The following is an 11,337-nucleotide window of genomic DNA, read 5'->3' as shown; positions in this document are numbered from 1 at the left end:
ACAGACCAGCTCTCCTCAGTTCCAAGTGTGCAGAAGTCCCTTCAACTTGTGAAAATGCCTTTCCTGTGGGGCTGGGGACTCTTCCTGTCCAGGAGCTTCTGCTCACACTTAGCTATGCAGGCCTGAGCTCCCAGGACCACCGTTGATTTCAACCTTGCTCCCTGGGCTCAGCTGGGCTAGTCCTTGTTGCACTTAGCCACTCTGTCATGCCTGACTCTTTGCAACCTTTTTGGGCTGTAGCTCACTAGGCTACTCTGTCCATGGGGTTTTTCAGGCAAGAATACTGGAGTGGGTTGCCATTTCCTCCTCCAGGGGGTCTTCCCAACCCAGAAATTGAACCCTCATCTCCTTTGTTGCCTGCTTTGCAGGTGGATTCTTTATCTGCTGAGCCATCAGGGAAGTCCTTGCTTATAGCCAAATGTATAGAATCTTATTCTGCCCTAGGACAAACTCATACCAGGGAAACCTTTCCACTGGCAGGGATCCCAGGAAATCCTTAAGAGTCTTTGGGGAGATGAGACACTCGCAGGCATGTCCATTTGTCTGCCTAACAATCTGGACAGTATGCACCAAGTCACACCCACATTCAGCAAGCTGCTGCTCACAGGCACTCAGCCAGGTTTGGCTGGGCCAGGGGCTGTGTGCCTACCTTTGATACCAATTCCAGAGGGTGCCAGGAAGAGCAGGGGTAGAGAAGAGCCCTGGGCCAGGGCTTGTCTGCCTGCTGGTACCGACTAGAGGTGACTAAACACTAGAAGCAGCAAAAGTCAGGGTGAATACCAGGGAGGCTGGCACCAGGCACCATAAGAAGCCCACATGGGCAAAGGGAGGAGGGGAACAGACAGCCCTCTCTTCCTGCCTGCCCAATGGGGTGGGGGAAGAAGATAGTTCTCAGCCAGAACTCTGGATCCTGATGCAACCATGATGCCCCTTTTATTGAATACAAACCACAGAAGAAGAGTAAGGAAATCCATGGCAGTCCGCAAAGCTCAGCCTGGGGACAGGGAGCTAGAAGGGTGGGTGCCACCTGGTGGTCATCCCTGGTATCGTGATGCTTGGAATGGCTCCCCAAGGTAGGGTTGAAAATGGGAGTGGGGCAGGGGTTGTCCCAGGACTGGGGGCAGCAGCCAGTTAGGAAGGGTGAGGAGTGGGGAGTGAAGGTGACATGGCCTAACACCTGCAAGCCAGCGCTTTATGTGTACATATCTATGTAGCACTTGCAAGAGATTATCCCCATCTTTCAGAAGACAACTGAGACTCGAATGAGACACCAGTTACCCCAGCACAGTAAAGGGTAGAGCTGGGATTGGAAGCTACATCTCTCTGACTTCAGAAGCCCCGACATCTGCACCCTACTACCCCTCGGCCCCCCTGGAGAAGGGTCTTGGTTCCTCCTGCAGGACTATGACCATGGGGAATGTGGAGGAAGTAGCCTGAAGCTCAGATTCTGTCATCTGTCAGCAAAGCCACCTGTGGTCCTTGGGGCCTAAGGCCCATGCAGAGAAGTTTCCAGAAGCAAACGATGAGACTTTCCTGGTGGTCCAGTGGTTAAGAATCAGCCTGCCAATGCAAGGGACACAGGTTCAATCCCTGGGCTGAGAAGATCCCACGTGCTCTGGACCCACTCAGCCCATGCACCACAACTACCAAAGCCTGTGTGCCTAGAGTGCATGCTCCGCAACAGGGGAAGACACCACAGCTAGAGAAAGCCCTCTCAGCCAAGAAGACCCTCCACAGCCAAAAATAAAGCAGAAGGAGGGGGACAAATTCATCCACAGGTCACTGACCACCCCCTAACACACACCCAGGGCGAGGGTGGTGGAAACCCAGAGCCCCCATTCTTGACCCAGGTCTCACTGCAAAAAAAAAAAAAAGAGCAACAGAGTTTCCAACACTGGCAAATGTTTTTCCCCAGAAAAGGTCTTTCTGCCTCAGTCCTCAAAATACAAAGGGTGAGTTTATTAGTACATAAGTTGTACACAGCCCATTTTTATGTTGCTTTCAGATCTTAACATGCAATTTTTTTCACATATTTTCACGGGGGGTAGGATGCAGCCAATCAGAGTTTTAACAAAAACATCCTATCCGTATGCGGCACCTTAAATTCAAGACGTTTGCACCTCTGCTCCCCCATGCCCAAAAGACTGAGAAAACCACCACCCAGTTCAGAACTGGATAAGTAGCTTTTTGTTGCTATTGTTTTATACCACTGCTCACTCTCTCTTTTTGGTTGCACCAGGTCTTAACTGAGGCATGTGGGGTCTAGTTCCCTGATCAGGGATTGAACTCCGGCCCCCTGCATTGGCAGCGTGGATTCTTAGCCACTGGACTGCCAGGGAAGTCCCTGGATGAGCAGGTCTATCCCCACAAGAGGTATCGGAGACAAGCCAGGACCTCTACACCTGCACGAACCCAGATCCACTAGGCCAAGGACGAGGACGGTTGAAGTTTAGACTCACCAGGAATTCCATTTTAGCTGATCCCGGGAACACAGACCTCAGCAACTAGCCTGTCTCTCCATCACCTCAGAGGTCCAAGTCACATCACTTTGTGGGAAGCTGGGGCCCATGTGGAGGAGGAGCCTGCACCCCCAGTGACAGGGTCAGGGAGGGGCTGACTCATGGACCAAGACCCTGGGTTGCAGCAATGGTTCCCAGCAGTCACACAGCACTGAGGCTTCAAGATGCATCCTGGGACAAACAGGAAGGTTTTGGGCAATTACTCACCCCTAATCCCTCCCACCCCACCACCCCTGCCCGTGGGCCTGGACAGAATTCTCTCCCAGTAACTCCAGGCCTCACCGACTTTGCTTACTGTGGCTCAGATGCTCAGTCATGTCCAACTCTTTGTGACCCTGTGGACTGTAGCTCACCAGGCTCCTCTGTCCATGGGATTCTCCTGGCAAGAATACTGGAGTGGGGTATCCTCTGCCAGGGGATCTTCCCCACCCAGGGACTGAACCCAGGTCTCTCATTTCTCCCAAACATGCCACCTTTTGCCTTCATCCAGCTCCAGACCTCCGTCATCTCTTCTTTCACAAAGCACAGTCAGTGAGGACGCCTTCTGACCTCAGCCCCCGCCCCCAGCTCATTCTCTACATAGCAACTCAAGGAGAACCTTCTAGAACCTGACACAAGCACTTACTGGTCAAGCACATTGCCTCCGTCACGACTCCCACTGGATGAAGACCAGTCTCTGGCTGAGCCCCTGAATGACCTCCTCCTGCCCTGCTCCAGCCTCACTTCTAACCATCTGCCCCTGGCTCTCCGGCCCCAGCCGCAGCCCAGCTTCTGCCACTTCCGCCATGGGCTCTCCCACTTCCTCTTCTGCCTCCCCGGCCGCACACGCGCGTCCCCACCCCCGGCTGCGTCGCTGCTGGAACAATTAGTGCTGGGGAAAACACGAGGCAGTTTGACAATAGGAAGAAAAGGGGGACCTAAGAGGAGGAAGAGAAAGCTTTGGGCCGGGGGCGGGAGTCAGAAAAGACTTCTGGGAGGAGACGGCACCTAAGCCAAGCCTTCCGGGGGGCAGACTGGGTTCTGACCAGAGCGCGAGTAGCGGGAGGGCACGGACGGGGGCGAGGGCCTCTCAGGAGGATGGCGCAGCCTATTTGGGTGACAGCCCACACCTAGTGTGACTAGAGGGCACACGTTGTGGCGGGGGGGGGGGGGCGGGATTCGGTAGGGGATGTGGGTAGGGGAAGAATGCACCCTTGAATGCTGGCTTCACTAATGTAGATCTCGACTCTGCCTAAGAGGACTTCCAGTTTTACTTTCACAGGAAGAGGAACTTCTTCGTTTCCTTTTCCAACCAATATTTTATTGAATGCTTTCCATGGCCCGGGTCCTGTGCAAAGAATCCAAAGCTGGACTGGACCAAAACTGTGTCCTCCAGACCAGTGATTCCCCAAACTTGGCTAAGGAACAGAATGGGAGATTGCCAAACAAATCAAGTCCTAGGCCCAGAAAATCACCTCTCTGTGACTTTCCTTAGCAAAGACAAGATAGGCTGAAATTCTCATAAAAGAATCCACTAAACCAAGAGAAAGCAAAAAGTATAAGTGCATAGAGTAGTTGAAATACACTTTTTTTCTTTATGGCCACACCTCGTGGCTTGTGGCCTCTTAGCAGTGAAAGCATGGAGTCCTAACCACTGGACTTCCAGGGAATCAGTCCCTTGGAGTATAACATTAATTAGACTTTTCCACAGATTCCGAACCTCCCAAACCAAAAAGGTCATCTTTCTGTTCACACCCCCTTTTACAACAGTCAATCCTAAAGTAAATCAACCCTGAATATGCACTGGAAGGACTGATGCTCAAGCTTCAATACTTTGGCCACCTGATGTGAAGAGTTGACTCATTTTAAAAGACCCTGATGCTGGGAAAGATTGAAGGCAGGAGGAGACGGGGACAACAGAGGATGAGGTGGTTGGATGGCATCACCAACTCAATGGACATGAATTTGAACAAACTCCAGGAGGTGGTGAAGGACAGGGAAGCCTGGTATATTGCAGTCCACAGGGTTGCAAAGACACGACTGAGTGACTGAACAACAGCTGAGAAATCTGCAAGCAAGCCCAAACAACAGTCATAATGTCCAAGTCCACTCACCCTCTTACCTGCCACCTTTGGAGATAATCAAGATATTCTGGTGGTGAAAACTATGTTCCTCCACGTCGTTGCATTATCCGTGCATTCTCTCCCCATCTCTCTTCCCTTCCATGCCCCTCCAGTTTCAAACATAGTAAAGTAACAGAAGGCTGGAGCATGAAGCAGGGGGAGAAATTTTACATTTTAAGCATTTAATATTTTAATCAGCAGTTGCCAGCAAATGACGAATAAGGTGCAGCTTTTCTTAAGTAAATATTTCTAAATTCTCATGCTTTGGAGGGTTACCTAGGAAATAGCCTTTCTTAGATCTCTGGTCGGGAGAAATCCCTCCTGGCCTCTTCTGTATTTCTTCCTTTCATAAAGCAATTATATTTATTACCTTCTCTCATGGTGATTTAATCTAAACTGTGAAATCCTTAAAACCAGGGTAATTTTCTGGCTCATTTTTTTCTCTACATAGCCAGTAGCATGCTGTGTTGTGTACAGGGCAGATGTGACATGAATGGCTGTCCACCAAAGTGGGTAAATGAGAAATGAGTAGCTGGGACTTCCCTTGCAGTACAGGAGGTCCAACGTAGGGGGTGTGGGTTTGATCCCTAGTTGAGGAACTAAGGTCCCACATGCCATGGGATGTGGCTGAATTTTTTTTTTTTAATAAATAAATAGAAATGAATAGCAAAAGAGTACAAGTAACCTGAGAACATTTCATTGAGGCGGTTGAGAAGGGTGCATGCTGATGCATTGCGAATTTCCTGTACTTCATTGTCTACAGAAATAGTTTTCCTGCCTTGGATCCACCCTTATAGCAATAGTGACATTTTTATAAAGCAGAGTTAAATCATGTGACCTTTGGAACTAAGATGGCCTCCATTTGCAATTCTAGAAAATAGTTCACCAAAACTTCATTACTATACCAGGTCATCCATACTGTTGTGCTTGGGATTCACTGAGCTTCTTGGATCTTGTTTTCATCAAGTTTAGAAATTTTTCTGCCATTATTTATTCCAATATTTTTTCTGTACCATCATCTCTTTATATTTCAGAGATTCCACTTAGATACACGTTAGATTGCTTGAAATTGTACCACGACTTACTGGTGCTATTAATTCCACCACCACCCCCCCACCCATCTCCCAGGTTTCATTTTGGATATTTTCTATTGCTATGTCTTCAGGTTTTTAACTGTAATGTCTAATCCGCAGTGAATCCCAGCCAGCATATTTTAAAATCTCAGACATCACTGTGTCATTGGGATCTTTTTAAATATCAAACATATATTCTGCTTACTTTTTTTTTTTTTGAACACGGGCTTTATTTATTAAAGCAGCTTTAGGTTCACAGCAAAACTGAGTGGAAGGGAGAGTTCCTATATACCCCCTGCCCCCCACATGTGCATAGCCTCCTCCGCTATTGACATCCCCGATCAGAGTGGTGCACCTGTCACAACTGATGAGCCTATATTGACGCATCATTATCACCCAAAGTCCTGTTTACATTAAAGTTCACTCTTGATGTTATATATTCAATGAGTTTGAATAAATGTATAGTGAAATATATCAATATATTATTAGTTTTTTACTCATTGCTTTAAAAAATCTGCTGTCCTTTGCCTTTTCATCCTCTAGTTCTTGAAATATGAAAGAGTTATGAGAACTGTTATAGTGTCCTCGTCTGCAAATTCTAATATTTGTGTGGGTCTTGGGTCCGTTTCAGTGGACTGATATTTTTCCTGTTTATTTTCACACCTGGTCATTTTTTATTGGATACCAGACATTGGGGATTTTACCTGATTGGGTGTTGGATGTTTTTTACATTCCCATAAATATTAGTAGGCTTTGTTCTAGGTACCTACTGGGTACTCCACACAATGACCCTGAATCATGAGGATTTCCAGTCTGGCTGCTGGGGAACAGGTACTGTTCCTGACAAGAGAGTTCTGAGGATTGCTCCCTCTCACCCATTCAGATAAGACTTGCCTGTCTTGGAATGTTTCTCACACGCATGTACTGCTGAATACTCCAGGAGAATTTTCTACAAACCTCCAGGCTTTTCTCTCTCATCTCCCAAGGACTACATTGTGAATTCTAGCCACCTTGGCTTCCCTGAACACCCAGTTTCTTCTTCCCAGCTTGGGGACCCCACAGGGCACTCCCTGGGTTCCCCTCCTGGAGCCTCAGCCTGAGGACTGTCTTGAGGCAGTAAAGCTGGGCAACCATGGGACTCACATCCCGTGTTTGACGTCCCTCGGGGAACACTGCCCTTTGTTGCCTCGTGTCCAGAATCTTGACAGCTGTTGTTTCATTGATCTTATCTTGTTTGTGATTTTAGGTTTTGGTTTTTTTCTCCCTGCTCAGGCAGGACAGGAAGGTAAACACAGTCCCTTTTACTTTATCTTGGAAGGATAAAAGCAGAGTTCTACACCATTTATTTGTATGAAGTGTGGTCATTGTATAAGATAGAATGTCACACAACCCTGAAAGGAATGCCTTGACCAGTCACGAGAGACTACATATTGTATGATTCTATTTATATGATGTATCCTGAAATAGGCAAATCTATACAGTCACAAAGTAGATTAGTGGTTGCCAAGAGCTGGGGAAGTGGGAGGCTGATGGCTAAAGGGTATGGGGTTTCTTTTTTGGGTGATGAAAGTGCTCTAAAATCAACTGTGGTAATGATTGTATAACACTATGCGCATACTGAAAACAATTAAATTGTACACTTTGAGTGGAGGAATTATATGGTATATGAATTATATCTCAAAGCTCTCACAAGAAGGAAGGAAATACACTTGAGTTGCAAGGGCTTAGTAAAGGTCAATTTTAAAAGCATGCGTGGGTGGGGGGTTAGAGGGGAAATCTGGGGGCAGAAGGATGCTCTGTGCATGGACTCTATTTATAATGACGTTTAAAAACATGCAAAACAATTGCCTAGGCGATGTTCAGGGTCGCACAGAGTCGGACACGACTGAAGCGACTTAGCAGCAGCAGCAGCATGGTACAGAGAAACGGTCCACACACCAAAACCAGCTGCTGGTTCCCTCTGGAAGAATGCAGAGGAAACGAGGAAGTCAACAGGGGCGATGTGTTTCCCTTTTCTTTAAGAGCTTTCTTAAGAAGAAGCCTTGTCAGATCAATTAGCCCCATTTCCACTGACTGTGCCCCTCCATCCCTGGGCAGGCCCAGCACCCCACTGGGAACACCAGCCCCACAGAGCCCGATTTCCCATCGCTGAGGCAGAAAGACCACCAGAGTTTTAAAAACAACTCTTGAGCTTGTTTTTTGGCTTCCCTTGGGAAAACTCAACTAGCCCATCACTCTTGCCCCTTTTGTGTCTTCCTAAACCTTCCCAAAGCCGCAGAAAAACCTACCGAGCTGGTACAGGTGGACGTCAGCAGAACCTCGGGGGCCCAGTGGGGCCGCTGCTACTCTGTGTCCAGGGTCCTCAGCCCTCTTTCTGCAGCCCATCAAGCCTCCAAACCCTGGCCACGAGTTCTTGCATTAGCTCAGCTACTGCCTCCAGTGAGAAATGCCAGCATCATGATAAGCCCCGCCTGGGGACCTCACACCCGCTGCTACCACACCAGGAGGGGCTTAAACCACTTCATCAAACCCATTCTCTCACTCAAGCCAGTGACCCTGCTTGAGCCCTCACTTTCTATTCAGCCTCACGCACGAACCAGCCCTGCTGGTCCCCCAGTGCAGAGAGACAGACCACTGTGGGCCAGGGCTGGGTGCAGGGCTGTGCTCAAGGGACCCTACCCAGCCTCAGGCCGGGGCTCCCAGAGCCCTGCCCGGCGCCCAGGCCTTTGCCCTGCTAGTTCCTCTGCCTTGGATGGCTTCCCCGAACCCCGCCTGTCGCCTACTCATTCTTTTTAACTTAAAAAAAACTGTGAATCATCACCTCTGTAAAGAAAAGCACAAATGTACAGTGTAAAAAAAATCATGCTAAAGGGACACCTGGGTAACCAGCGGTCAGGTCAAGAAACAGAACACCTACCTGTTCTCTTAAAAAAAATTATGAAACATTTTGAGCGTGAAGTACAGAGAATAAAATAAGCATCTGCAGACCCTCCACTTAGCTCTGTGAACCTCTATTGGTTTTTTTGTACATGCTGCAGATGTTTTTTAGTGAGGTAAAACCTTATAGACAGAGAAGCCCAGTCCTTAGGTAGCCTCTGGAGTCTAGGCCTCCCCCATCTATTTCAGAGGAGCCAGCACCCTGGCCCCTGGGAGTCTGGGTGCTTCACAAAGAAGCTTGTTTTCCTGAGGTCATACAGCTCTGTACTTTCCCGTTTCATCACCCTACACGTATCCTTCCACATTTTCTCTTAACGTGGGCTTGAGGCTCTGTCAGCATTGAAGCTGGCAGCTCTGTCCACTGCGAAAGAGGATGAGCCATACCCACTGCATGAACTCACTTCCATTTCTCCGTTTAGTCTTCTGTGTGGACATTCAGTTGTTTCCAACTTTGCACTTTACAATGTGCCCAGGAAAAATCTTGCCTGTGTGGCCATCAATACTGCGACCAAGACTTTCTCTAGCTACAAGATCTTCAGCAGTCCCCAAGGGTGTCAAGTTGCCTTCTGGAGGAATGAAGCCAATTTCCTTCCCACTCCTTGCTAATAGGGACCCACAGCTTCATATCTCTGCAATACTTTGTATTAGCAGACTTTAAAAGTGTTGCTGGTCCAACAACCGGACCGACTCTTTCTTTGGACCTCAAGATTAAACGTCTCCTTTTCCAGGAGGTCTTCCCAGTTCCGGCTGCCCTCACAGGAAGAGCTGACACCTCCTTTGTACACCCACAGCCCCACCTTCCCTAGTATCATAATTGCTTACAGACCTGCCTTCCCCAGGAAACCACGAACCTGTTCCTCATTTGCACAGATTGCCACCATCCTGCAGAATCCCCGACATACAGTCAGCGCTTACTAAATGCTCACAGAGTGAACTGATAAGTCCAGCCTTCATTTCAGAGTCCTGACCACAAATGTACTAAAGAAGCATCCGGTGCAGGATCTGACCTTAGTGGCTGTTCAAGAAACATCAAACCTGTGTATGTCTGCATCTCGGATGCTATTTGGGGGCCCCCAGGAGACTCTCCAGCTCTGCCTTGGAAACATGCTGGGGAAGGTCATGAGGGTCAAGGGAAAGGTTTTCGTGTGGCCCTGAGATCAAACAAGAGGAGGCAGAGAAGGGTTGCCCTCCAGGCATCGGCCGCTCTTCCTGCTGCTGTGGCAACTTTCAGTGGATTTTTGTGACAGTGGGAATTACTACCTTTCACGCCATTTGGTTTTAGTTTGTGCCAAGAATTGGGGGTATTTGACATTCTAATTTTCTTTTTCATAATTTAAAACCACATGAAACCTACCTGCCACTCATGTCAATTTTAGACTCTCATTTTCCTACTGTAGAGCTGGCTGATGGCCCAAAGTCCAAGGCGAGGGAGGAGGAGATGGGCCTGTTGGAACCCACTCCTGACTCAAAATCCAGGGCTCTTCACTCCACTCCCATCCAGGAAAATTGTGTCCCTTTCCTATAAGATTCCTTGGGCCCAGCCATGCCTTGTACTTATAGCGCTGTTGTGAGGCAGACATGCTTGGAAACATGAAGACGTTCATGGAGTTAAGAACAATATTCTTAGATTTCCTAAGCACTCACTGGGTGCTGGGCTGCATGAAGAGTTTTCCAAGCTTTGGCCTCCTAATAACCCTATAAAACAGGTATGATTATGCACAACGACAGGAGAGAAACTGAGGCTCAGAGAAGCCAAGTAAGGATGGATGGATGCTTGGATGGATGGATGGAGTGGAGGATGGGGCAGGCAGGCATAGAACCAGATCTGACTCCAAGTCTGCGTTTCACGGTTTGTCATCAGCGCCTCCACTTCCTGTCCCACGCTAGGCTGAGTCTGAGTATGGGTCCAATATAAACAGGGGCATTTGCTATCCAGCTATTACAAACTTGAGCCAGGATTTAAAGGCAATCTTTTTTTTTTTTTTCTCCTTTAAAAAAAGCATACCTTGTTTCCAGAGTACTCAAGAACAATTAAGCTAACTAGACCCATTTTTAATGGAATGCAAGCATTTTGTGAAGTGAGTTATTTTTTAACTTGTCACTGATGCAAAATGCATCTAATTCGCTTAATTTTTTCTCAGCTCATGATTTAAACCCAGGAAATGGCTCAGAGAGGTTTTGCCGATACTATTGATCGTGAGTTTCTAATGGGCTGTGGCTGGCTACAGCTGTCTTGCTCTTGAGCCAGGTCTCAACCCTAAGCTGGGGCAGTGGGCCAATGCCACTCACCAGCTGGAGGATATTGATTTCTGAGTTCCTGGGGTTTGGTTACCTGCTGCTGCTAATGCCACAAAGCAGGACTGGCAGCCACCCCTGTTCTTACTTACTCTTTAGTGTGTCCCCGGAGCAGGGGCAAGGGAACTCATTTCAGTCATTCACACCTTAGTAAGGAATAAATTGGGGGAAATGGGATTCTAATTGGGTGATGGATGCTAGGGAATGGGTTTGAGGTTTCGAGACCCTCTTAATGCCAGGGGAATTGTCTAGATGTGTAATCTCCACATCTCTGACTCTCTGCAAAATGGTCCTCAGGCACCTTGTTGCTGGAATATTTCCCCAGAGAGTAACGAGAGTAGGTGGGTTGTAGCACTGAATATGTGTCTAGCACAAAACGAGTTGTCCCTGGGCCTGAGAGCCTGCCTCCCA

At 48.1% G+C, this 11,337-nt stretch overlaps 1 long non-coding RNA gene across 1 annotated transcript; it reads right to left on the bottom strand.

The window, feature by feature from the left end:
• Positions 1-917: 917 nt before the first annotated feature.
• On the bottom strand, positions 918-3,337 carry LOC120868387. Its single transcript, XR_005722209.1, has 3 exons — positions 3,145-3,337; positions 2,460-2,690; positions 918-1,560 (listed from the first exon to the last, which is right to left on the bottom strand). It is a non-coding gene; the product is annotated as an uncharacterized LOC120868387 (long non-coding RNA).
• Between the last annotated feature and the right edge of the window lie 8,000 nt (positions 3,338-11,337).

Source organism: Oryx dammah, unplaced genomic scaffold (genome assembly GCF_014754425.2).
Source record: "Oryx dammah isolate SB20612 unplaced genomic scaffold, SCBI_Odam_1.1 HiC_scaffold_9, whole genome shotgun sequence".
Lineage (NCBI taxonomy): Eukaryota > Metazoa > Chordata > Mammalia > Artiodactyla > Bovidae > Oryx > Oryx dammah.
This window is presented reverse-complemented; position numbering and strand designations above follow the sequence as displayed.